This window comes from Solanum pennellii, chromosome 3 (genome assembly GCF_001406875.1).
Source record: "Solanum pennellii chromosome 3, SPENNV200".
Taxonomy (NCBI): Eukaryota; Viridiplantae; Streptophyta; class Magnoliopsida; order Solanales; family Solanaceae; genus Solanum; species Solanum pennellii.
In genome coordinates this window covers 29,757,234-29,785,028 of record NC_028639.1, presented here as the reverse complement: position 1 = coordinate 29,785,028, position 27,795 = coordinate 29,757,234, and the positions used below count along the sequence as shown (strand labels likewise).

At 32.7% G+C, this 27,795-nt stretch overlaps 1 long non-coding RNA gene across 23 annotated transcripts; it reads right to left on the bottom strand.

Moving 5' to 3' along the window:
- Positions 1-492: 492 nt before the first annotated feature.
- Positions 493-27,795, bottom strand: LOC107012065. Of its 23 annotated transcripts, none has more exons than XR_003577523.1 (12): positions 27,625-27,795; positions 26,703-26,867; positions 15,713-15,857; positions 15,571-15,633; positions 14,667-14,775; positions 14,385-14,453; positions 14,017-14,132; positions 13,491-13,619; positions 13,230-13,374; positions 13,105-13,155; positions 12,900-13,028; positions 493-656 (listed from the first exon to the last, which is right to left on the bottom strand). It is a non-coding gene; the product is annotated as an uncharacterized LOC107012065 (long non-coding RNA). The 23 variants fall into 23 exon arrangements; XR_003577519.1 differs by lacking the exon at positions 493-656 and adding an exon at positions 11,949-12,308; XR_003577522.1 differs by lacking the exon at positions 493-656 and adding an exon at positions 11,949-12,295.

Below are 27,795 nucleotides of genomic sequence, written 5' to 3'. Positions count from 1 at the left end.
GAGAACGACTCCTAGGCATCATATTCCTACTCATAAGTGTGGCGCGCTTCACAATTATGAATACAAACCTACATAGATGTGGCAGAGAGAGAGGAATAACTTAACGATATTCAACCTCATGCTCTGATACAAAGTTTGTCACATCTGGGTTTACCCCCTAGACGTAACCGGCGGCGTCGTCTTTTCAAGGACTAAGTCATGTCATTACATTCATAGGTTGAAAATGAGGAAAAATTTAAAACTTTCATTACAACTACTTGGAGGTTTACATAGACCTCTACATACACATAATCTATAGCCTTATCGAGTATACATAGACCCTTCGAATAGGAAGGTTACATAGCCTTCTACATTTATTGCACATATGCATATATAAGATACAAAAATAGTCTCAAAGATTGTCTCATTTCATACCATCTAAACGATTATCACAATATGGGCATAGCCCTTACATCAATCCAACAAGACTACATATAGGTCATACGAAAGTATAGTATTCAATTGAAAAGTAAAGAACTGAAAAAGTCTTTAAGCTCATAACAAGTCTGTAAGCCATATAGTGTGCCCTCGGATGTTGAGGACCTACCCTACTTTGATGAAATGAAGAATCCAAGCATTCAACAATGTCGCCTTCCAAACTATTCAACGATGGGAACCTAAAATGTTTGGGAAAAGGGAAGAAAATGGGGTTAGTACTCCACATGTACTAAGTATGAGACATTATGCACATATACAAGAAAAAACATGCTAAAAAGAGACTTTTAGTCAAAACATGCCATTTTACCCCTTTTAAAGCCTAATGCAAGGTCAAGCAAGTCATATCAATCAACCAAATATGCTTACTAATTCAAACACATAATATGCATTCCAACATACATGAAATTATGTTTTACTACAACCCTATCATCAAGGAATAACATCACAAGAATGAGTATGAGTCAATCATATCATGATAAGCAAGACGACTACTCATGAATCCTTAACAAGTCAACAAGTACAATGACCAAGCAAAGTGCCATAACCTTGCTTAACCATGTATACTTAACAAGAAAGCATAACCAATGTCCATCTTAAACAATATAATCCAGCTACATATATCAAGAGGATAATCATCATCATATATAATCATTTACATTGTATCATCAACATATTATCATCATATACATCAATATCATATGCATACATGATATCAACTTCCTAAAGCCCATCAAAGTCAACTAGTGCAAGGCATAGGTAGTGTCCCATACCCCTACCTAGACTAAGTTAAACCTCTCAAGTCACCTTATTTTATACTTCATTACTTTATTTTAACTTTACGAAACACTTTCCTTTACCGACATAGACCACATGAGCTAAGTGTGGAATCCGGTGGTGTAAAACCTTACACTGATGGAAGGTCGTCTACCGGCCAAAGTAGAACCAAACACAAACGTAGTTTTCTAGGTGGATCCACTAGCTAGTCTTCCTATGAGGGAAATATAGTTCAAGAACTAAGAGATAGTATATCCTCTTGATACCACTTGGTAGTTGGGGCCGCCTCTCATGGGAATCCATTGGATGAGTATTCCTCTTTTGGAAGTCAACATCTCATATGGAACTATAGGGTGAATACTCCTCTTTGGGAAGTCATCACCTCCCATTTTCAAGTTCACTCGGTGCTAAGCTAAGTCCCTTTATTGAAATGTCTTTAAGCCTTTAATTAGAAATCATAGATTAGTTTATGTCATATGGTCTATCCCTTTTATAATCATCATCATCAATAGGTCAATAAGAATTGCATGAGTATAGTCCTTTCATCACAATTCAAATAAGTAAGGTTAACACATTAGCATTTCATAGCATATCAAGGCATATTAATAGTTATCACCATCCTTATATCGCATACACCTCAATAAACCTCATAACATAATCAAGACATTTCAATTCAACATCATACCACCCTATCATACTAATAGGGCATACTCCAATAAAACATCATGACTTAACCACAGTTAATCACAATTGGAAGTAAAGATAGAGATTCTAAATAAGACTTACCAAGTCTTCCTTATAGTTCCTTATCATGGTCTTACCATAAACCCATAACTCAACCCAATTAGGTGAGTAACATCATCACACAATGATAACCAATAAGATAACAAGGCCCATTGCATCTCTATAATACAATTCACCACTATATTATAGCTTAAGACAAGATACATATGCCAATTTCACAATTTACTTCATGCCCTAAATCACATCTAAAGAACTAGAATAATAGGCCTATAATTCATCTTAATTTATTCGTAATAACACCATAGGAAAGTAATCTAATCAATAACCAAGTCAACTGAATGATCACAATACAATATAGGTCAAGATCACAACCTAGGGTTAGGGTTTGAGGATCATGTTCTTCAATTTAGACCAAACCATCAACAATTCACATATTAAAGTTAAATTACATGTTAGTATATTCAATATAACCTAAATAAATCATCAAACACTCAATTCATAACTTCAATTTCGTAATTGAATGAAACCATAAGAAAAATCAACTTTTGAAATTCATTTTGAAGGAACCCTTTGAGGAAAGAGTCTCAAAGGTGAATTAGATCTCATACCTTAATGTTTGATGAAAATTTGATGGTTAATTCGTTCCTTTCCATCCCCCAAACCCTTATCCTTGCTAGTCTTCAATGGTGAGTTCAAGTAGAGAGAGAAAAAAGAGAGAAGGAACATAGTTTATTTTGTGAGTTATCATTAGGTTAATTGAGGTTGGGGCCTTTATATGTGAGTTTAAGTTAGTTAATTAGTCTCCCCTTAATCCCTAACTAACCTCTAAAAAACTAAATTAATTAAATGACTTAACACTAAAATCTGCAGGAAAATTACCCCCTCACAGACAGAATACGACCGACGGGCCGTTTGTGAGTCTACGGACCTGTCCCCCTCTCGTCCTGAACTCCATGAAACAATTCAAATAACTATTACCTACCTTTTTACCAATTTTCATACATTTCCGACTCCTAAAAGTTAGTCAAATAGGTTAAAGTACGCTAGTACCTCCTTGAACCAACTTTCGTACGTCATGAACGTTCGTGGACGTTTTGGTTCTTAAACTTCCTAATGGACCTATATTCATTGAAGTGGTCTTAAAAATAGTATTTAGACCTCATTACACCTATTTAGGCTTTACGACACGTCTTGAATTTTCAGAGTGTTACAGCAACACCCTGTAGAGGGCGCCTGGTCAAGGTTCCTCCGTTGGAAGACAATTTGAAAGACATGGTGGAGCTAGCCCAAGGGGTTGACCCTTCCGTACCAGAGCATGCCGACTCCTCTCCGTCCTCATCTCTGCAAGCAGCCAATAGGGCCCCTAGCTCATCATGATCGACACTACTAGGTGCAAGAGTGAACCCTCTAGCTAAGGTTGAGAAGCTAGAGGCGCAGATGGTGACACTTCTCCATCATATTGTAACACTTTGAAAATGCAAGACGGATCTTAGAGCCTAACCTACGTGAAATGGGGTCTAAACACTATTTTATGATCTATTTTAATAAATATAGGTCATTTAGGAAGTTTAAGAACCAAAGCGTCCAAGAACGTCCATGACGTCCGGAAGTTGGTTCATAGGGGTAATAGTGTGCCTTAGCCTATTTGACTAGCTTTTATGAGTCGAAAATTCATGAAAAGTGGTGAAAGGGTAGTTAATAGGTTTTAAAGTTGTTTCATGGTCGAAAAGTTTGGGCACGACTCCCCAAGGACAAAACAAGGGTCCTTGAGGAGGACCCCTGTAGGTTGAGGCAACACTGCCTAAGCAGTGAGCATCGACGGGACAGGCTACGGTCCGTGTGTGGACTGACGGGGTGTCGATGCCACCGTCGTCCCACACTTAGACAATTTGAGGAAGCCCTCGCCTGCACAAGTCTCTAAACTTACCTACGGATGTGCAGGACGGAGGGGGGTCAGTACGTCGATTCACAGACGGACCATCGATAGGGTTCCGTCTGTGAGGTTCTTGATTTCCTGCACGTTTTAAATTAAGATCATTTCATTTTTTAAGGGTTTGGGTGGTTAATTAAGGGATTAGGGGATTATAATTAAGTTAGTTAACCTCCTATATAAAGTCCCCAACCCCATTAAACTAATGAGAACTCTAAAATCAATTCCTCTATCTTCTCTCTACCTTGTCTCTATATTTGGAAGCCACCATTGAAGAATAGCAAGGATAGAGGTTTGGGGGCTTGAAAGGGACGAATTCACCATCAAATTTTCACCAAACATTAAGGTATGGAATCTAATTCACTTTTGAGACTCTTTTCTCAAAGGGTTCCTTCAAAATGGATTTCAAAAGTTGAGTTTTCATGTAGGTTTCATCCAATTACGAAATTAATGTTGTGATTGAGTTTTTGGTGGTTCATTTAGGATATAATGGAAATATTAACATTTATTTTAACTTGATTACGATCAATTGTAATGGTTGGTTCAATTGCAAAATTATGATCCTTAACCGTTAACCCTAGATTGATCTTGATGTAAATTGGGTTTTGATTGATTCAATTGTCTTGGTTATGGGTTATATCACTATTAGATGATGTTTTTGAACCAATAATTAAAAAATTAGAATGAATTTTTGTCTTTCAGGCTAAATCTTTAGAAGTGATCTAGGTTATAAAAATTGGCCTAAGTAACCTTGTTTAAGCATTGATTTGGTATTGAATTATGGTTTAGTGACTCATCTATTATTGTTATCATGTTGAATATTGAATTATCATGTTGAACATCTAAATTATATTGAATGGAGGGTTTATGGTAAGGCCTTGATGATGAACTATGTGAAAGACTTTGTAACTCTTAGAATCTCTACCTTTACTTCCAATTGTGATCAATTGTGGTTAAGTCATGATGTTATTGGAGTATGTCTTATATTAGGATGATAGGGTAGTATAATGTTAAATTTAAATGTCTTGATTATGGTTGTGAGGTTGATTAAGATGTATATAATATAAGGATGGTGATGTATATCAATGTGCATTGTTATAAATTGATATGTAATGTGTTAACCTCACCTATATGAACTGTGATCAAAGGACTTATACTTATACAATTCTTATTAAGCTATTGATGATGATGATTATACAAGGGGTTGACGTTATGACCTAAACTAAGCTATGATTGACAATTAAAAGCTTAAAGACATTTGAAAAAGGGACTCTAACTTAACACCAAGTGAACTAGATTGGGGAGTGTCCCTTCCCACATAGGTAAGGAGGAGCACTGAATTTCTCTTGAAATTAGAGACTATAATGCTTGGCGCATAAAGAGGGTCCTAACTATATCTCCTAGTTCTTGAACTATGTTTCCCCCATAGGAATACTAGCTAGTGGATCCACTTAGTTGCTATGTTTCATGTTTTGGTACTACCTTGGCAAGTAGTCCGCCTTCTTACGGTGTAGGGTTTCATGACACCGGATTCCACACTAGCTCATGTGGTCTATGTTGGTTAGGGCAAGATGTTCCCAAAAGGTATAATGAATTAAAAGGATTTGATCTCCAACTTGTATAACCTAAAGGGTCTAGCTTAGTCTAGGTAGTGGTATGGGAACTCTACCTAAGCATTGCACTAGTTAGCCTTGAGGGGTGTCTTAGGGGGATGTTCTTATATATATGTTTATGTTATGATGATATATGATATGTACATGATGAACTTTGGACATTGTTAATGCTAAATGTTGATTAGTTCACTTGTGAGTATGTGTTGGGTTGCATTGTAAAAATATGATGAAATATATATCTAAATGTCATATTATGTGGAGTTAGACATTGTTTATGGTTTCTTGTTGACTCTACTTGATTGAGTAAGGTTATGGGGCTTTTCTTGGTCATTACACTTGTTGACTTGATAAGGATTCACGAGTAATTGTCTTGCTTATTATGATATGGCTAACTCTTAATCATGCTTGTGATGTTATTCGTTGATGATAGGATTGTAGTAAATTATGGGTTCAAGTATTTTGAGATACATATTACTTGGTTGAGTTAGTAAGCATGTTTGGTTTGTTGGTATGACTTGTTTGATTTTGCATTAGACTTTTAGAAGGGGTAAAATGGTATGTTTTTACTAAATGTCCACATTTAGCATATTTTGATATTATATGTGCATATGGTCTCATACATAGTACATGTGGAGAACTAACCCCATTTTCTTCCCTTTTCCCAAACCTTTTATGTTCCGCTCGTTAAAGCCTCATTCTGGACGACTTGAAGACGACTTGGATATTCTTTATCATCCAAGTGTGTAGGTACTCACTTTTCGATGGTGATGCCAATATCTTGCATATGAAGTTCCTTTGTTTTTTTAAGACGTTTATGTTCATTCCACTTTCTTTGTTGTACGACTTGTATAAGCTATATGTGGCTTCTTTACATTTGATGTAGGGTTATGCCCATATTGTGATGATCGTTTAGACGGTATGAGATGAGACAATCTTTGAGACTATCTCTTTATCTTATATATATGTATGTTCAATAAAAGTAGAAGGCTATGTAACCTTCCTATACAAAGGGTCTATGTATACTCAATACAACTATATTATATATGTAGAGGTCTATGTAAACCTCTAAGTAGATGTAATAAAAACTTTTAAATTTTCCGCAATTTCAACCTATGAATGTAATGCAATGAGACTAAGAGGCTAGTCTTAGTCCTTAAAGAGGACGACGATGCTGGTTACATCTAGGGGATAAACCCACATGTGAAAAACTTGATATCAAAGCATGAGGTTGAATATCGTTGAGTTATATCTCTCTATCTACAACGTCTATGTCGGTTTTTATTCATAAATGTGAAGCGCACCACACTTATGAATAGGAACCTATGTGATGCTTAGGAATCGCTCTCTTTCTTGGAAATGTTAGATCATGCAATTAGAGTATACTTATTGTGTGCTTTTGCATCTAATCATATTGTTGTACTCACACGAAGAAAGAACACAAGAAGGAACACGACACGAAGACTTGAAGAGAAAATTGACAATGCGGGAGCATCTCCCCATTGTGATCAAGTTCCTCCACTTGAAGAAGATGCTAATATGGAGCATGGACCGGTCAATCCTGCTCCTTTGATGGATGAGATATAAGGACCGCTCTTCTCCAAATGGCCCAAGCTATCGCTACTCAAGCACAAGCGGCAACAACTCAAGCCCAATATATGATGGCCCAATCGAATCGGGAGATTGTCCCCCTTCCTCATCAACAAGTCACTGCTATGGCTTCCCGTATAAGGGACTTCACTCGGATGAACTCTCCTACTTTCTACGGGTCTAAGGTTGATGAAGACCCCCAAGAATTCATCGATGAAGTCTATAAGATACTTTTGTCTATGGGGTTGTTCATGAGGGAGAAGGACGAGTTGGCCAAATACCAACTCAAGTATGTGCCTCAAACTTGGTATGTGCAATGGAGGGATAATATGCCTCTTTGGGGTGGGCCGGTTACTTGGGAGATCTTCAAGAAGGCATCGGTTCTTTCCTAGGGAGATGAGGGAGGCTAAAGTGGTGGAGTTCATCAACCTTCGCCAAGGAGGTATGAGTGTTCATGAATACTCCTTGAAATTCACTAAGTTGTCGAAATATGCTCCTTCTATGGTTTCCGATCTTAGAGATGAAATGAGCTGCTTTATGATGGGGGTGTCAGATGATTTGCAAGAGGAGTGTCATTTGGCTTGCTACACGGCAACATGAAAATTTCTCGTCTTATGGTGCATGCCAAGCATGTAGAAGAGGCAAGGGCTAGGAGGAAGAGTAATGATGCTAAGAGGCAAGATCTTTTGATGGAGGTTCTTCAAAAAATAGGCTTGAGATACAAGACAAGCCTAGATTTAAGAAGAGGGTTTCAAGTCAAGTCCCTTCCAAGTTCCCAAAAGCTAGTGGTGATAGGGTGTCTAACCCTAAATTCAAGAAGGGAAAAGATACTATTTCACTAATCAAGAAGCCAACTTGTGGGAAGTGTGGCAAGAAACACTATGGTGATTGTCTTTAGGGGACGGATAATTGTTTTGGTTGTGGCAAGAGTGGGCATAAGGTGAGGGATTTCCCTAATGTGAGTAGTCAAGACAAGGGTAGTGGTAAATCACAAGCAAGTGGTTCTAATGAGGAGACAAAGAAGAACCGCTTCTATGCTCTCCATCTAGGGGTGAGCAAGAGACTTCTCCCGACGTGGTGACCAGTAAGTTGAAAGTCTTCTCTATTGATGTATATGCCTTACTTGATCTCGGCGCTACTTTATTCTTTGTTACTCCTCTAGTAGCCAAAAAGTTTGATATGTTACCCGATATTTTGCATGAAACTTTTATTGTGCCTACTCCACTAGGTGAGTCGGTTGTTGCTAAAAAGGTATATAAAAATTGTCCTATAATGTTTCCCAATAGAGTTTCTTATGTTGATCTAGCAGAACTAGATATGCTACATTTTGATATTATATTGGGTATGCATTGGTTGCATGCTTTCTTTGCTTTTATTGATTGTAGGACAAGGGTGATGAAGTTTAACTTTCCAAATGAACCCGTTTTTGAGTGGAAAGGGGGAAATGCTATTCATAGAGGTTGTCTTATCTCTTGTCTAAAAGCATGAAAAATGATCTCAAAGGGTTGTCTATATCACATAGTAAGAGTCCAAGATTTAGACTCTGAAATTCCTCCCATTGAGTCGGTACCTGTAATGAATGAGTTTTCCGGAGGTCTTTCCTAATGACCTTTCCGGTATTCCTCCCGAATGGGAAATTGACTTTGGCATTGATTTGCTACCGGATAAAATCCCATTTCAATTCCTCCTTATCGGATGGCTCCAGCCGAGTTGAAGGAGTTGAAGGCTAAACTTAAGTATTTACTAGATAAGGGTTTTATAAGGCCTAGTATTTCTCCGTGGGGTTCTCCAGGTTTATTTGTAAAGAAGATGGGTTCTTGAGAATGTGTATTGATTACTGCCAACACAACAAGGTGACAATTAATAATAAGTAACCTCTCCCTCGGATTGGCGACTTTTTTTATCAACTCCATGGGGTGAGATATTTTTTGAAAATTGACTTGAGATCGGGGTATCACCAACTTAGGGTGAGAAGTGAGGATGTACCAAAGATGGCCTTTAGGACTAGGTATGGGCACTATGAGTTCTTGGTTATGTCTTTTGGTCTCACTAATGCTCCGGTGGCGTTTATGGGCCTAATGAATAGGGTGTTTTGACATTACCTGGATTCATTTGTCATTATCTTCATTGACAATATCTTGGTATATTTGAAGAGTTAGAATGATCATATGGGTCAATTGAGGGTAGTATTGCAAACCCTTAAGTTACATCAATTGTTTGCCAAATATAACAAGTGTGAGTTTTGGTTGATGTAGACACAAGGAAAATGGAGGCGGTGAAGAATTAGCCTAGACCATTAAATTCAATAGTCATTAGGAGTTTCTTGGGCTTAGCGGGTTATTGTCGGAGGTTCGTGGATGGTTTTGCATCCATTGCATCTCCCTTTACTACTTTGACCCAAAAGAGTAAGAAATTTGAGTGGTCGGATGCATGTGAGAAAAGTTTCCAATTATTGAAAGATACGCTTACCTCCGCTCCGGTGTTGACTTTACCGGAGGGTACAAAGGGTTTTGTTATGTATTGTGACGTATCCCGAGTGGGTTTGGGGTGTGTGCTTATGCAACATTGGAAAGTGATATCCTATGCCTCTAAGCAACTTAAGGTACATGAGCGAAATTATCTCACTCATGACCTTGAGTTACCGGCCGTGGTGTTTGCCTTATAAATTTGGAGGCATTACTTGTATGGTGTACATGTCGATGTCTTTACTGACCATAAGAGTCTCCAATGTGTGTTTACCCAAAAGGAGTGGAATAGTAAAGAAGGTGGTTAGAGTTGTTGAAAGATTACGATATGAATGGCCTCTATCACCCCGGCAAGGATAATGTGGTGGCGGATGCCCTTAGTAGTATGATTATGGGTAGTGTATCCCACATTGATGAAGCCAAGAAAGGCCTAGCGAAGGAGGAATATAGGTTGACTAGGTTGGGGGTGAGATTGGAAGATTCTCCGAATGGGGGTGCTATAGTCCATCATAACTCCGAGTCATCTCTAGTGGTTGAGGTGAAGTCCAAACAACACCTCGATCAACCATTAATGGAGTTGAAAGAATCGGTTCTCGGCAAGTTAAATAAATCATTCTCCTTAGGGGGGATGGTGTGTTAAGGTACCAAGGGAGATTTTGTGTTCCCGATATAGATGGGTTGAGGGACCGGATCCTTGAGGAAGTCCATGGGTCCCGCTACTCCATTTATCCGGGTTCGACGAAAATGTACCATGACCTAATGGGAGATATATTGGTGGGAAGGTTTGAAAAAGGACATAGAGGAGTTTGTCGCTAAGTGTCCAAATTGCCAAGAGGTAAAAGCCGAACATCAAAAGCCGGGTGGCTTACTAGAAGAGATCCAAATTCCTACTTGGAAGTGGGAAGACATCAATATGGACTTTGTAGTGGGTTTACCTCGGACTCAAAAGTCATACGATTCCATATGGATGGTTGTGGATAGGTTGACTAATTCCGCTCGCTTTGTTCTGATCAACTCTACTTATTCGCGAAAGATTATGCTAGGATCTTCATAGATGATATTGTGTGTCGCCATGGCATTCCGTTATCCATCATATCTGATCGGGGTGCACAATTCACATTTGGATTCTGGAGGTCATTCATAAAAGGGTTGGGTACTAAACTGAAGTTGAGTACCGCTTTTCATCCAGAAACGGATGGTCAAGCGGAACGCACTTTTCATACCCTTGAGGATATGCTTAGGGCTGACATTATTTATTTTAAAGGGACTTGGGATAAGCATTTGCTTTGGTGGAGCTTGCTTGTTTCTTTATCTATCTCCATGGCTCCCTATGAAGCCTTGTATGGTAGGATGTGTAGGGCTCCTATTGGGTGGTTTGAAGTAGGTGATCCTTCGCTTCTTGGTCAAGATTTAGTTTATAAAACTTTGGAAAAGGTTTATATCATAAGGAACCGATTGCAAACGGTCTATAGTCGGTAAAATTTGTCTTATGCCGATCACAGGAAAAAGGATTTGGAGTTTGAAAGAGGTGATAAGGTGTCTTTGAAAATTTCACCAATGAAATGGGTGGTTAGGTTTGGCCAGAAGGGGAAATTGAGTCCTCATTATGTGGGTCCCTATGAAATTTTGTAAAGTGTTGGTAAGGTGGCCTATGAATTAGAATTCCCCAGTGAATTGGCTTCGGTTCATCCGGTTTTCTGTGTTTCTATATTAAAGAAGTGTATCACTGATCCTGAGTCCATTCTTCCGATTGAGGGTATTGGTGTCAAGGATAACATCTCACTACACAATTTAAGGCCTACGGCCACCCAATAAAGTGTAGCCTAAACTAGCAAAAAGTGTGGCCTTTGATAAAAGGTAACACTTTTGGACTTTAAGTAACACTTTTCCAGGGGTACCCAAAAGAAGCGTAACCTTAGAGGTTAGGCAACACTTTCAAGTGTTGCGTTATCAGATACACTTAAAAGTGTAGCCTAAAATACAAAATGAAAACACTTTTATGTACCCCATATAGGAACATTTTTATCTCATACAACTACACTTTGAAGCGTGGCCTTTGCTTCCTTATTGCCCTCAATTTTAAATTGTTGCATTTTTATCTAATGTATGACAACAATTTTAAAGTGTAGCCTTTTCTATCTAATGTATGAGAACAATTTTAAAGTGTTTCCTTTTTTATATGTTGAATGAAAACACTTTGAAGTGTAGTTCTTGCCCATGTTCATACCACAATTTAAAGCCCTATGGCTACACTTTTAAGTATGGTAATACTATTTTTGTTATAAAATATTTATATGCCACAATTTTTATTTAAAATACTCCAATATTAATTTGCAATAAATAATCTTAAGCATTAAATTGGCTAATAAGTAAATCAAATATATAAATTTGCAATACAGTTCTAAAGATAGTATGTCTCGTGTACATACACATTTATAAAGCAATATTCTACATATGTGTACACAATAGTACAAAAAGTACTCTTACGATAGTTCAATATATTCTAGCAATGAATATATTTAACAAAATCAAATATAAAGAATTCAAACTTCTACAATAGTTCAAAAACTCTTCATCATCCACTTCAATGAGATCAAATTGACTTGAGCATAGAATTCTTGAAAAATAGACCAACTACTACTCTGGTCGCACTGTGCGGAAGATAGATAAGTTGCATGCACATACTAATGTCATGTCAGATGAAACTGTATAACCAAACTTTAAAAGGAAACAATTAGGTCTCTTTAAGGAGAAAACCCTTTCATAAATGATGTCCAGTCAATATAACTATAGAGTTGGACATTGTGATACAGCGAAATCTCCAAACATATGTAATACAAGCGTTCTGGATAACTACTTACTTTATACCACAAAAATTCTCATTTTGACCTGGCTAAGTTATAAAATGACAGTTTTACTCTTGTATATAGAGCAAGTGAAGATATGAGTAACTTTTTAGCTTTGCAGACCCTTACAAGGAAAAGTTGCATATACTAATACAAAAGAGTTAGATCGAAGTAATATTATTCTTGTTTGACATATGATAGACCTTCCCTTTTTAAGCAATTTGACACTTAAAGAGGAATATCACATTCTTGCACCCTGATGTCTCTTTTTGGTCATCCACTGAGCTACTGGGTATCTTCATCCTTACCTCTAATCGACCACAAGCTAAACCAGACTGATCCATATCAATTGGCTAGTTCAATATATATAAATCTATTAATAGTTCTACCATTTCTAAAAAAATTAGAGTATGTTACGAGCAAGGAAGGAAAGAAAAGTATATATAATGAGGAGCAAAAGTACCTTTCTAAAGTAAGCGCCAAATGTTTTTGGGGATGCCAAGACTTTAGAAAGTTCCCGACACCAACAAGCTACTTTCATAATGTATCCCATTAACTTCGAAATTTAGAGCAAACACGAACATTATAAGATCTGTTACCCGAGGGCAAGAAAATTAAGTGTCAAGAAAAAGGATGAGCTCAGTGATCTCAAATGAACATAGTGTTACCTGAAATTGAAGTTCACTCAATGTTTTGCTGCCATTATCTGGTCACCTAACCTTCATATCATAGAGAATAAACGCTATAAGATAACTGTTTACTTGAGAAAATCACGAACATATCATAGTGTTACCTGAAATTTAAGTTCACTCACAAATCAAAACGCATTGGGAAATTATGTCAGCAATATGTGATAATGACTTAAGTGGTTTCCTTTGAGGGAAGGATCGACCATTCTTGTCAAGGCATCAATATCATGTAGCTGAGGGATTGCCTGTCTGACAAAGAATTGCTCTCCTTAACTTCGAGTTCTAAATATTATATATATGTAATGATAAAGCTAGGAGAAAACAACACAAATGAAATTTAATCAATGAGATGCAAATGGCTATACCGGTCATATGACATTCTGCCGTTAAGAGTTCCAGTATCACCACACCAAAACTATAAACATCACTATGAGAAGTGTAAATCCCTTATTCAAACTATGGGGCATCGTAGCCAGAGGCTGTAAGAAGTTTTCCTGACAACCGAAAATCAAGTACAACTTCACTTATTCAATTTCAAATCCTTCGGTACAGTGCATAAGAAAAACAAAAAGGGAAAGTTTTCAGTAAATATTTATGATACACATGCTCCTAGAGTAGCAGAAATATTATCATATGAAATACAAAAAAAATAAGTCTTCTAATTCATATAGTTAACCCTAACTTGTTTGGAATTGAGATGTAGTTATGTGTTCTCATATATTAATGTCCAGTTAGAATATCATCGACTTATATTGTTGGCAGTTTTGGTTTTGTTCATCTTTGGATATGAGGTTTAACGAGTTTCTTTTAAGATCATTGATGCTTCTCTTATCTAGGTGGATCAATTTCTTCTTCTTTTTTACAATGGTACTGACACTAGCTTGTATTCACCTTGATAATTCTAGGGGTATGTCCTACTTCCAACCAGCGTTCGATAATAAGGCATAGATTTCTGAAGGTATCAGCACTCGAGACGACACCTACGTGTAGCACCAACATTTATCTGTCTGTCAGATGGGAAAAATAAGAAATGGTAATTTCAAGAAAAACATAACTAATAATTCATATAAAGATTTGTTTGTACACATGTTACAGTGTTTTCAGTGAGAAACAATTGAATCAGCATCACAATAAAGAAGGTAAGTTTTTGCGTGTAGCTATAAAGATTAATTTTTCTTTCACAGTTAAATTCAAGAAAGAAAAATATAAAATGGTTAGTGAAAAGAATATTAGGATTCTGATTTAGCAGTTAAATTCACCTGGAAGAGAGGATGCTGAAGAGCATCGATTGTCGTTGGCCTCTTACGAGGATCCCACGAACAAAGAGACTTCAAAAAGAAACACAATAAGATGAAATGACAAGCTATCAGATATTCCATTCGCTTTAAGTTGGTGTATTCAAAAAGGTTGCATACGATGATGTTGCAAACAATTAAGAAAGTTTTACTAATGTTTTAAGCCACTTCTTACAAATTATTTGACTAATAGCAATTTAACTGGCAAATGGAACTTGCAAGGCAGGATATACAGCAGCAACTTACCAAATAAAACCAGGCATGTGTCAACCCACATTCAAAAGAAATCACTTCTCGAAGGCGTTCAGCATCCTCCACGGCTTCTATCTGCTCCTTGAGGTTACGCAAGGTATTGCTGTCCAAGACCGCAATATACAACTTAAACAAGGTTCAAGAAACTATCCACATTTCCATTATATGGACTGACTTATGTACGAAGTGGAAAAAAGGAGGACGCAATTATTGTGAGTGAGAATCTATACTCTTTAATGAAGTAACCTACAAATTTCCCAGTAACCTCTTGCATCTGAACATGTCAAGAACCTAGTATGAAAAGCCATGATATCTGTCTGGGCATGTTATCAGAAATTGGGGCATGTTACGACTAATATCTTTTAACATAATATAACCATGACATGACTTTAAAATACATGTTTATCCATCATATCTGAACTTATAATGATTCAAGACCATTAATGAAATGAATCGTTGCTAAGGGCTCATCTAGGATTAAATTAAGTAAGCAAGTAGTATTAGTGATATATTTGATAGTAAGTGATACCTCATTCATCTCTAAGAAAGTACCAATGTAACCATCAGAGACAGATAATCCAACAAGGTTCTTAAATGCAAGAATACTTTTATAAGAAGAAAATGACATTCAATCTTAAATAATGTTCTATATTATTTTACTATCTCTATCCCAAACAAATTACTCAAAGTTAAGCCACTGCAATTTAGTAGCACCATACACACCTCCTCTCACTATCAACACAAAAAGAGCAGCCAATAAGAAACAACAATAACCAATATTGAGTTGGTTAGTTTTTGTGCCAAATATCTATTTTAATTTTCATCTAACCTGAGATGCCCCTTTGGTTTTGGCTCATCGTTCTCTTCATTAATCTGTTTAAAAAAGAAAATCATTTACCTGAAATATGAAGTAAGTTACATCCTGCTATATCTCCTCACGTTAAGGTAGTGATTCCTTACTCTGTAATCCACTATAAGACATCAGTAAGTGTTTATCTGTGATTTGATTATGCACGTTTGATGCAGAGGAAACTACTCACCATTAAACTTAGGCTCAATCTTCAATGGTTTCACTGTCGGTCTGCGATATAAGATTAACCTATATGATTTCATCTGGTGGTTTTGAAAGTACACGTGATGAGATGCCATCGATTGGTGCTTGGTTGAAAGAGACCAAGTAGAATACTAACAATGTTTAGAAAAAGATCAAATTCGTATGCTGAAATTTTTTCCAAACACTCATAGTTAGGGTAAAAAATTGGAACTTTGAACTTATAAAATAGACACATATAAGTTAAAGAAGCAAGAAATGAAATTAATGCAAGATTTGTAAGCTAAACAAATTTATTCCTGAAAATCTCTTGTTGATTATAATTATTTATTATGACTTAATAATGTTATAATGAACATCTTTAGAAGGTTTGCTACAGAAATATTCTGCGAATAAGTATGCCCAGACTATGCCATCCTAAGGTTGAAACCAGTAGGCAAGAAGGCCGTTTAGGGGAGTAAACAAAGTTGAGGCGCTGTTAGGGTAACTAATCAAAGAAGAAAGTTGTAGTAGTGACTAGACGAGATGATTATTAAATCATTATTATTTTATAATAGATAAGTATAATCCATTAAAGAGGTTGGAAGGAATAAAACTTTTTAGCCAAAATGAATAAGATGAATACTTATTTAATCGATGATAATGATTATTATAAGATATTACTACTTTATATATTAAAAGATCTTAATACTGATATAAAAAGAGAAATTTATGACAAATTGGTAACATATGAGATAATAGAGATAACAACCCAAGGTTGGACTGAGTTAACCATACAAAGTATACAAGATGAACTTTATTATGACATGTATGATTTATATGATGATTTAGACATATTCGGAGATTAATAAAATCAAAAATGTTTGAAATTTGGCAAAGACGAAGTATAAAATATAGGAAAAAATTAGTTAAAAACCCAAGTAAACTAAGTAAGCTTTTTAAAATTTTGTACAGAAAAATATAAATGACTAATACAATAAGTAAAGAAACCAAAATAAGAAGAACCAAGATAGATAAAAAAGTACGAAAAATATGGAAAAAATTAAAACCATTATATATAGAATATGAATTATCGCAACTAACTAAAACAAGTAATGATAAGAAAGAATATTTAATAAATATAATTTCAAAAACAGAATATAAATATGTATGTTACCTAAAAAAACAATATGAACAAAGAAATTTATAAGCAGCAATTGATAGAAAAAATAGATGAAAAAAGACAAGAATTACAATATAGAAAAGAAAGAATGATAGAAAATATATTAGCAGGAGTATGTAATAAATCAATATTTATACAAAGAAAAAACATATTTATACTAGAAATAGAAATAGATCACCTTGAATATAAATTACAACATAACATAATTCATAAATTATAATGAATAAAGAAGAATTTGCAGTAGATGAAAAAACATATGAAAATCAAGATGGAATGATAATAAAGATAATATTTTCAAATTTAGGAAGAAGGTATAAAAAAATAGGAAATAATCTATACCTAATGTTAGAAAAAGAAACAGCAAAATTAGAAGATAGTTTAACAGCCATGATAAGAATAACAAAAGAAAATAAAGAAATAGACAAATCAAAAGAAATAGAAAAAATAAAAATACAAGAAAACAAGAAGTACAACATTTAGAAGAAATAAAAAATACAAGAATAGACGAACTAGAAAAAGAATTAGCAAGATTAAAATTATTATATGAAAATAAACAAAAAGCAAAACAAATAGAAAAAGAAAAAGAATTAACAAATAAAATAAACGAAATGGAACAAAAATTAAATGAAGATCTTGAAGTAAATGAAGTAAATGAAATAGATGAAAATGAAAATGACCAAAAATCAGAAATAAGTGACATAAGTGAGACATATACAGAAATTTTAGAACAAGTAAATAAATTAAAAAAATTAGAAATAAACACAGGAGATATGAATAGACCCAGTACATCAAGAGTCAAAACCCCAGATAATGTCCCAGAAATAGCCCTAGAGCTAGTCCTAAAAGGACACCACCAACTTATTATACAGAAAGTTATCAGCAATCAGATAGAACTAATGCAATATGGAATAGTAGATTAAATAAGAATTGGGAACCAAAACCAATAAATGAACAATATAATTGCTTAGATTTAGATTGTGTTACAGACATAAATAAAGCAATATTACTATGGATAGGAAATATATCTAAGCAACTGATGGATAACAAAATAAAAACAACAGAAACACCAAGATATATAGAAAGAACATTCGTAGGAACAGCTAGATTATGGATAGAAAATCTACCCCCAGAAAGTTTAGAAGTACTTAGGAGTGACAAAAAAATGGATGGATCTCCATCAGCAACAAATATAGATATACTAGATAAATATGAATTAACAATAAGAAATGAATTTGGAGGTATGACCACAGATATAAGAAAACAAAACAGAGAAAAAATAATAAACATACAACTTATGACAAAATTAGCTATATGTAAAATGTGTTATATAGAACAATACACTTGTGCATTTAAGAAATACTACTACAAAGCAAAATATAAGTTAGATGAAGCAAAAGAAATAAGACAACAATATTTTACAAAATTACCAGAACCATTTAGTACAAAAATAATTAAAGAATGGAATGATGAAGGATTAGTAGATACTTTAGGAGCTAGGATAAAATTCTTATCTCAATGGTTCATACAACTATGTGAAAGCCAAAAAGAAAAATTGAAAATGGAGAAGGTACTAAATAAAAATTTATCATGTTGTAAAAATAAAATGGCACCACAATTTGGATGTACAAATAAAAAACAAAAACCCAAAAAATATAAAGATTATAGAAAAAATAAAACTAAGTATAAATATAAGAAGTCAAGACAAAGGTATTACATAAAAAATTATAAAGTAAAAAGATCATATAGACCAAAGAGAAAAATATCCCAATGTACTTGTTACAATTGCGGAAAGATAGGACACATAGCTAAAGATTGCAAATTACCAAAAGATCCAAAAAGAAAACAAATTGCAGAATTAATTATAGACAATGACAAATATATGCAGATAGAATACATAGATTATGAAATAAGTGAAAACGACAGTATATATGAAGTACCAGATATAGAAACTGAAAATGAAGAAGAAAATACTAATTTAGATAATAATGAAACTGATGAAGAAATATAATGTCTGAAAATGAAATAAAAATAATAACTGAAGAAAATTGTGAAAATGAAGAACTATCACACCAAAAAATCATATTTGATAACACAATTTTTGAACAAATAAAAGGAAAAAAATTAGACCTAAGTGTTGAAAAAATACTTGAAATACCTACATTAAAAAATTGGTTTAAAAGACAAAAAGAAGAATATTATGTAGTTAGCCAGAAAGAACATGTAATAGATTGCAAATACACAAGCGGAAAAGCGTATATACCAATAATAAGCAAACGAGTAATAAATAAGGAAATACAAAGCATAAAGAATAAAACAGCTATAAAATATGTACATTTAGGAGGAACAGAAATATTAATAAAAGCATGTTTCAGAGAAGGAATAGATACTCCCATTGAAATATATTTGGCAGATGATAGGATAATACACCCTATAGAAAAAAGCGTAATCAGTGCAGTTAAAGGAAATTTAATATACCAAAAATTTAAATTCATAATAAGTGCTAATTATACAGTAGCATTAACAGATACAAATATAGATAAATCATTAGTATTATATTGGAAAATGTCAGGAATAAAGTTAGCACCAGGAAGTAAAATATTTACAGCAAGATGTAAGAATCTATACATATTAACTACAAAACATAAAATAACAGCAAGAAACAAAATTGATAAAATAAAAATAGAAGATCCTTTCGAAAAAGTAATAACCGTCATAGACAATAATGACTATAGCTATAGAGAAATTGATACAGAAGAAGATTTAGAAATAGTAAAAGAAAGATTAAGCAACTCAAGCACACCAAATACGATAACAAGAGCTTCCTCATCAAGAATGAGTACATCTAAAAGAAAATATGAAATACCACAAAATTTATTAGAAGAAATAACACCAAATCATTATTTTCTAACAGGAATAATGGATCAAAGAAAATACAAAATCTTGATAAACACAGGACAAGAAGAAAATCATATAACAAGAGAATTAGTATTAGAAGAAGAAATTATAAAAACAGGACACACATGCCCTGGATTACCTAGTGAAATAATAAATACAAACGAAGAAACAACAGAAAAAGAAATAATTATAGGAGGAATTCCATTAAAAATACAATTTAACATATACCAAGGAAACCATAATATCACAATAGGAGTAAAATGGCTAGAAAAAGTTAAACCATATAATATAGAAAACGAACAATTAACAATAACATGTCAAAATAAAAAGATAATTATAAAAAGAACAAAATGAATAATGAAAATATATATACTCGCAAAAATTATCATAGAAGGATATCACAACAGATATTATACCCCTATGATAGATACAGGAGCAGAAGCAAATATATGTAAATATAATTGTCTACCAGAAGATAAATGGGAAAAACTAAAAACACCTATGGTAGTAACAGGATTTAACAATGAAGGAAGTATGATTAAGGGCCCGTTTGGATGGGCTTAATAAAAGCAGCTTTAAAAAAGTACTTTTGAAAGTGCTGAAACTTATTTTTAAAATAAGCAGTTATGCGTTTGGATAAAAGTGCTGAAGTTGCTATGCCAAACGTGAAAAGGGAAAAATGGAAGAAAGAGATGTTAGGGTTATGTGGGTAATTTGGAGATTGTATAAAAATATTAAGGGCAAAAAGATAAAATGGGTGGTCAACTTAAAACAGCTTATAAGCTAAAAAAAAAAGCACCCCTACCCCAGCTTTTAACTTTTAGCTTAAAATAAGTTTTTTTTTAACTTAAAATAAGTTATTTTGAGTATTGCCAAACAGCTAAATAAGTCAAAAACCAGCTTTTAAGTCAGTTTGACCAGCTTTTAAGCTGAGCCAAACAGGCTCTAAATACAAAGCAAAAAATATAAAAATACAAATATGGGATAAAATACTAACAATAGAAGAAATTTATAATTTTGAATTCACAACAAAAGATATGTTACTAGGAATGTCATTTATAAACAAATTTTACCCACATATAATAACAAAAAAACACTGGTGGCTTACTACACCATGTGGCAATAAAATAGAAGCAGAAAGAGTAAAAAATAAACAACGAAAATCTATGGAATGGATAAAAGGTAGTGAAAAAATAAACCAAGAAATGGAAAATATAAATGAAAAACAAACAACACAATTAGAGATCATTATATTTACAATAGATAGAGTCAGAATAATTAATGAACAATTAGAACAACTATATAATGAAGATCCATTACAAGGATGGGAAAAACATAAAACAAAGGTAAAAATTGAATTAATAGACGAAAATAGTATAATAACTCAAAAACCATTAAAATACAACTTTGATGATCTACAAGAGTTTAAAATACATATAAATGAATTATTAAAAAACAATTACATACAAGAAAGTAATAGTAAACATACAAGCCCAGCATTTGTAGTTATAAAACACAGTGAACAAAAAAGGGGAAAAAGTAGAATGATTATAGATTACAGAAATTTAAATGCTAAAACTAAAACATATAATTACCCAATACCAAATAAAATATTAAAAATAAGACAAATACAAGGATACAACTATTTTAGCAAATTTAACTGTAAATCAGGATTTTACCACCTAAAACTAGAAGAAGAATCTAAACAGTTAACAGCATTCACAGTACCACAAGGTTTCTATGAATGGAATACATTCCATTCAAATGGTAATACATTCCATTCATAGAAACCTTGTGGTACTGTGAATGCTGTTAACTGTTTAGATTCTTCTTCTAGTTTAAGGTGGTAAAATCCTGATTTACAGTCATTTTATTTTGACATGTTATTGTTAATTGTTCGTTTTCTATATTATATGGTTTAACTTTTTCTAGCCATTTTACTCTTATTGTGATATTATGGTTTCCTTGGTATATGTTAAATTGTATTTTTAATGGAATTCCTCCTATAATTATTTTTTTTTCTGTTGTTTCTTCGTTTGTATTTATTATTTCACTAGGTAATCCAGGGCATGTGTATCCTGTTTTTAAAATTTCTTCTTCTAATACTAATTCTCTTGTTATATGATTTTCTTGTCCTGTGTTTATCAAGATTTTGTATTTTCTTTGATCCATTATTCCTGTTATAAAATAATGATTTGGTGTTATTTCTTCTAATAAATTTTGTGGTATTTCATATTTTCTTTTAGATGTACTCATTCTTGATGAGGAAGCTCTTGTTATCGTATTTGGTGTGCTTGAGGTGCTTAATCTTTCTTTTACTATTTCTAAATCTTCTTCTGTATCAATTTCTCTATAGCTATAGTCATTATTGTCTATGACGGTAATTATTTTTTCGAAAGGATCTTCTATTTTTATTTTATCAATTTTGTTTCTTGCTGTTATTTCATGTTTTGTAGTTAATATGTATAGATTCTTACATCTTGCTGTAAATATTTTACTTCCTGGTGCTAACTTTATTCCTGACATTTTCCAATATAATACTAATGATTTATCTATATTTGTATCTGTTAATGCTACTGTATAATTAGCACTTATTATGAATTTAAATTTTTGGTATATTAAATTTCCTTTAACTGCACTGATTACGCTTTTTTCTATAGGGTGTATTATCTTATCATCTGCCAAATATATTTCAATGGGAGTATCTATTCCTTCTCTGAAACATGCTTTTATTAATATTTCTGTTCCTCCTAAATGTACATATTTTATAGCTGTTTTATTCTTTATGCTTTGTATTTCCTTATTTATTACTCGTTTGCTTATTATTGGTATATACGCTTTTCCGCTTGTGTATTTGCAATCTATTACATGTTCTTTCTGGCTAACTACATAATATTCTTCTTTTTGTCTTTCAAACCAATTTTTTAATGTAGGTATTTCAAGTATTTTTTCAACACTTAGGTCTAATTCTTTTCCTTTTATTTGTTCAAAAATTGTGTTATCAAATATGATTTTTTGGTGTGATAGTTCTTCATTTTCACAATTTTCTTCAGTTATTATTTTTATTTCATTTTCAAACATTATATTTCTTCATCAGTTTCATTATTATCTAAATTAGTATTTTCTTCTTCATTTTCAGTTTCTATATCTGATACTTCATATATACTGTCGTTTTCACTTATTTCATAATCTATGTATTCTATCTGCATATATTTGTCATTGTCTATAATTAATTCTGCAATTTGTTTTCTTTTTGGATCTTTTGGTAATTTGCAATCTTTAGCTATGTGTCATATCTTTCCGCAATTGTAACAAGTACCTTGGGATATTTTTCTCTTTGGTCTATATGGTCTTTTTACTTTATAATTTTTTATGTAATACCTTTGTCTTGGCTTCTTATATTTATACTTAGTTTTATTTTTTCTATAATCTTTATATTTTTTGGGTTTTTGTTTTTTATTTGTACATCCAAATTGTGGTGCCATTTTATTTTTACAACATGATAAATTTTTATTTAGTACCTTCTCCATTTTCAATTTTTCTTTTTGGCTTTCACATAGTTGTATGAACCATTGAGATAAGAATTTTATCCTAGCTCCTAAAGTATCTACTAATCCTTCATCATTCCATTCTTTAATTATTTTTGTACTAAATGGTTCTGGTAATTTTGTAAAATATTGTTGTCTTATTTCTTTTGCTTCATCTAAATTATATTTTGCTTTGTAGTAGTATTCCTTAAATGCACAAGTGTATTGTTCTATATAACACATTTTACATATAGCTAATTTTGTTATAAGTTGTCTGTTTATTATTTTTTCTCTGTTTTGTTCTCTTATATCTGTGGTCATACCTCCAAATTCATTTCTTATTGTTGATTCATATTTATCTAGTATATCTAAATTTGTTGCTGATGGAGATCCATTCATTTTTTATGTCACTCCTAAGTACTTCTAAACTTTCTGGGGGTAGATTTTCTATCCATAATCTAGCTGTTCCTACGAATGTTCTTTCTATATATCTTGGTGTTTCTTTTGTTTTTATTTTGTTATCTATCAGTTGCTTAGATATATTTCCTATCCATAGTAATATTGCTTTATTTATGTCTGTAACACAATCTAAATCTAAGCAATTATATTGTTCATTTATTGGTTTTTGTTCCCAATTCTTATTTAATCTACTATTCCATATTGCATTAGTTCTATCTGATTGCTGATAACTTTCTATATAATAAGTTGGTGGTGTCCTTCTAGGACTAGCTCTAGGGCTATTTCTGGGACTATTATCTGGGGTTTTGACTCTTGATGTACTGGGTCTATTCATATCTCCTGTGTTTATTTCTAATTTTTTTAGTTTATTTACCTGTTCTAAAATTTCTGTATATGTCTCACTTATGTCACTTATTTCTGATTTTTGGTCATTTTCATTTTCATCTATTTCATTTACTTCATTTACTTCAAGATCTTCATTTAATTTTTGTTCCATTTCGTTTATTTTATTTGTTAATTCTTTTTCTTTTTTTATTTGTTTTGCTTTTTGTTTATTTTCATATAATAATTTTAATCTTGCTAATTCTTTTTCTAGTTCGTCTATTCTTGTATTTTTTATTTCTTCTAAATGTTGTACTTCTTGTTTTCTTGTATTTTTATTTTTTCTATTTCTTTTGATTTGTCTATTTCTTTATTTTCTTTTGTTATTCTTATCGTGGCTGTTAAACTATCTTCTAATTTTGCTGTTTCTTTTTCTAACATTAGGTATAGATTATTTCCTATTTTTTTATACCTTCTTCCTAAATTTAAAAATATTATCTTTATTATCATTCCATCTTGATTTTCATATGTTTTTTCATCTACTGCAAATTCTTCTTTATTCATTATAATTTATGAATTATGTTATGTTGTAATTTATATTCAAGGTGATCTATTTCTATTTCTAGTATAAATATGTTTTTTCTTTGTATAAATATTGATTTATTACATACTCCTGCTAATATATTTTCTATCATTCTTTCTTTTCTATATTGTAATTCTTGTCTTTTTTCATCTATTTTTTCTATCAATTGCTGCTTATAAATTTCTTTGTTCATATTGTTTTTTAGGTAACATACATATTTATATTCTGTTTTTGAAATTATATTTATTAAATATTCTTTCTTATCATTACTTGTTTTAGTTAGTTGCGATAATTCATATTCTATATATAATGGTTTTAATTTTTTCCATATTTTTCGTACTTTTTTATCTATCTTGATTCTTCTTATTTTGGTTTCTTTACTTATTGTATTAGTCATTTATATTTTTCTGTACAAAATTTTAAAAAGCTTACTTAGTTTACTTGGGTTTTTAACTAATTTTTTCCTATATTTTATACTTCGTCTTTGCCAAATTTCAAACATTTTTGATTTTATTAATCTCCGAATATGTCTAAATCATCATATAAATCATACATGTCATAATAAAGTTCATCTTGTATACTTTGTATGGTTAACTCAGTCCAACCTTGGGTTGTTATCTCTATTATCTCATATGTTACCAATTTGTCATAAATTTCTCTTTTTATATCAGTATTAAGATCTTTTAATATATAAAGTAGTAATATCTTATAATCATCATTATCATCGATTAAATAAGTATTCATCTTATTCATTTTGGCTAAAAAGTTTTATTCCTTCCAACCTCTTTAATGGATTATACTTATCTATTATAAAATAATAATGATTTAATAATCATCTCGTCTAGTCACTACTACAACTTTCTTCTTTGATTAGTTACCCTAACAGCGCCTCAACTTTGTTTACTCCCCTAAACGGCCTTCTTGCCTACTGGTTTCAACCTTAGGATGGCATAGTCTGGGCATACTTATTCGCAGAATATTTCTGTAGCAAACCTTCTAAAGATGTTCATTATAACATTATTAAGTCATAATAAATAATTATAATCAACAAGAGATTTTCAGGAATAAATTTGTTTAGCTACTCATAAATTTGACTCCAGTTCTTAAATTAAAAAAATTCAAATATGATGAACTTTTCAAAAATCCAACTAAAGAATAATAGCTCAAAGGAATTTCCATGTATTTGCAATACAAAGTTTTTTTAAACTTCACTGCAAGCTCTTCAAATTAATTCCAAGATTAAAAAAAAAACACAAAATCAGTTATCCATGAAAAAGTACTTTCCTTACACCAAAGTTACTTTCAACTACGATAATTTCGCTGCTTACATATTCAGAGATTGAGTCATTTTCGCATTCGAATCATACATAAATGACAAAAATACAATAGGATTATATATATATAAGTTTCTTAAAGACATCCTCAAATATTAAGTACATGATAAAAGTTTAAAGTATTTTATTAGAGCATTATCACAAGAACTGATTACACACTTGTCCATAAAAATTCATATATATCAGCTCTGGATTAGAAGTACAATAGTTCAATACACCATCTTCAGTTAGATATATCATAATGCATTACATATAATTTTCCGTTTATCCTGCAATTCAAACCAAGCATACAGACCAAATATGCAAATGTAATAAATTCTGAAGACATTTTAGATGCACCAATGCTTAATGTTACTATTTTAGTCTAGAAAGTGATTGCATGATGGAAAAGAAAAAGAGAACTACCAATCAAATATCATGCTACGTACAAATAAAGAAGGGACAGGGGAGGTCTTGTCTGTTTTTGATTTCTCAAAGAATAACTATAAAAAAGCATGTAGTACTGGATGAGACAATTGGTGATATTAATATAACATATTGTTTGACCAAAAAACATTTATTAGAAAAACAATTTTCAAAGTGCAAGACATAGAACAAGTTTTAATGCTAAAAATGAACCTTAAAGAGGTTCACTATAAGTTAAATCAAGATTTTAACAAATAGAACAGGAGCAAACTATGTCAAAGATAGATACTAACTGATTCAAATGATTTCGAGTCGTAATTCCATATATCTCGGCTGCTGAATATTCCTCGGGCTCACTTTGATGTTCACAATTTTCAGCACTTTCTTCGTGCACTTTGGAATTTAAGCTATAACTCGTGATTTGTTCCATTTTAACACCCCAAAGTAATCAATTCCTTCTAAACAAAAAATAAAAATTAGTAGAATATAAAAAGGAACCTCAGCTTCAGAATATGGACTCATAAAATATAATGGTGATCATGACATACAAAGAATAAATCTAAAACCCTAACACAAGTTAAATTAAAGAAAATGGACTCATAAAATTGACCAATTATTCACACCACGTACTTCAACAATCAGACATTGTAGCTAATTCAATACACAAATGCACTTCTAATCATTAAGGTCTAAACAGAGTTGAGAAGAAGAGACATTGGCTTTTGGAATGATATTAACAACAACTTTCTTACCCTTAAGCTCACCTTCTTGACAATAGCGAAACAAGTATACCCAAAATAGTATCTACCCACTTCCTCCCTAATTTCATACTTACTCGCAAATTGCTTAGAAAACCCAAAACTCTTATCTAAGTTAGCCCCCTCTGTTTCATCTCCTTTCAGGAATAGCTGCAATATTAGGTTTACCCTACTATTTCGTGTCAACATCATATGCTTCGCTGTAGGAGGAGGAGGAAAAGGGAATTTACACAACCTCGCCGGAGTAGAGGTGACTTTAAGCTTCATTATCTTTCTGGGTTTCAGCAGCATTTGGTGTTTCCAGTGGGGATGAATATCTTGTGGGGAACAGGGATTGGGTCTTGGAGGTTTTGAGGTACAAGCATCCATGGTGATTATTACAACAAAACCTTATACATAAACTTGTGAAAACATAGTTATGAACTCAAGAACCAAGAATCAAGAATCGGGTACTTACGTTTGACCGAATCCAGTATCGGAGAAACCGTGATAACTTCAGCTCTTCAGTTCATTGCTTCAGATCTTCAGTTCATAGCTTCACCTCGCTCTTCTTCATCTCGATGTTCTTTGGCTCGATCTTCAGTTCTCTAGGGAAAAGAGTGTCGTTCTTCAGACAGATAAAAGTGTG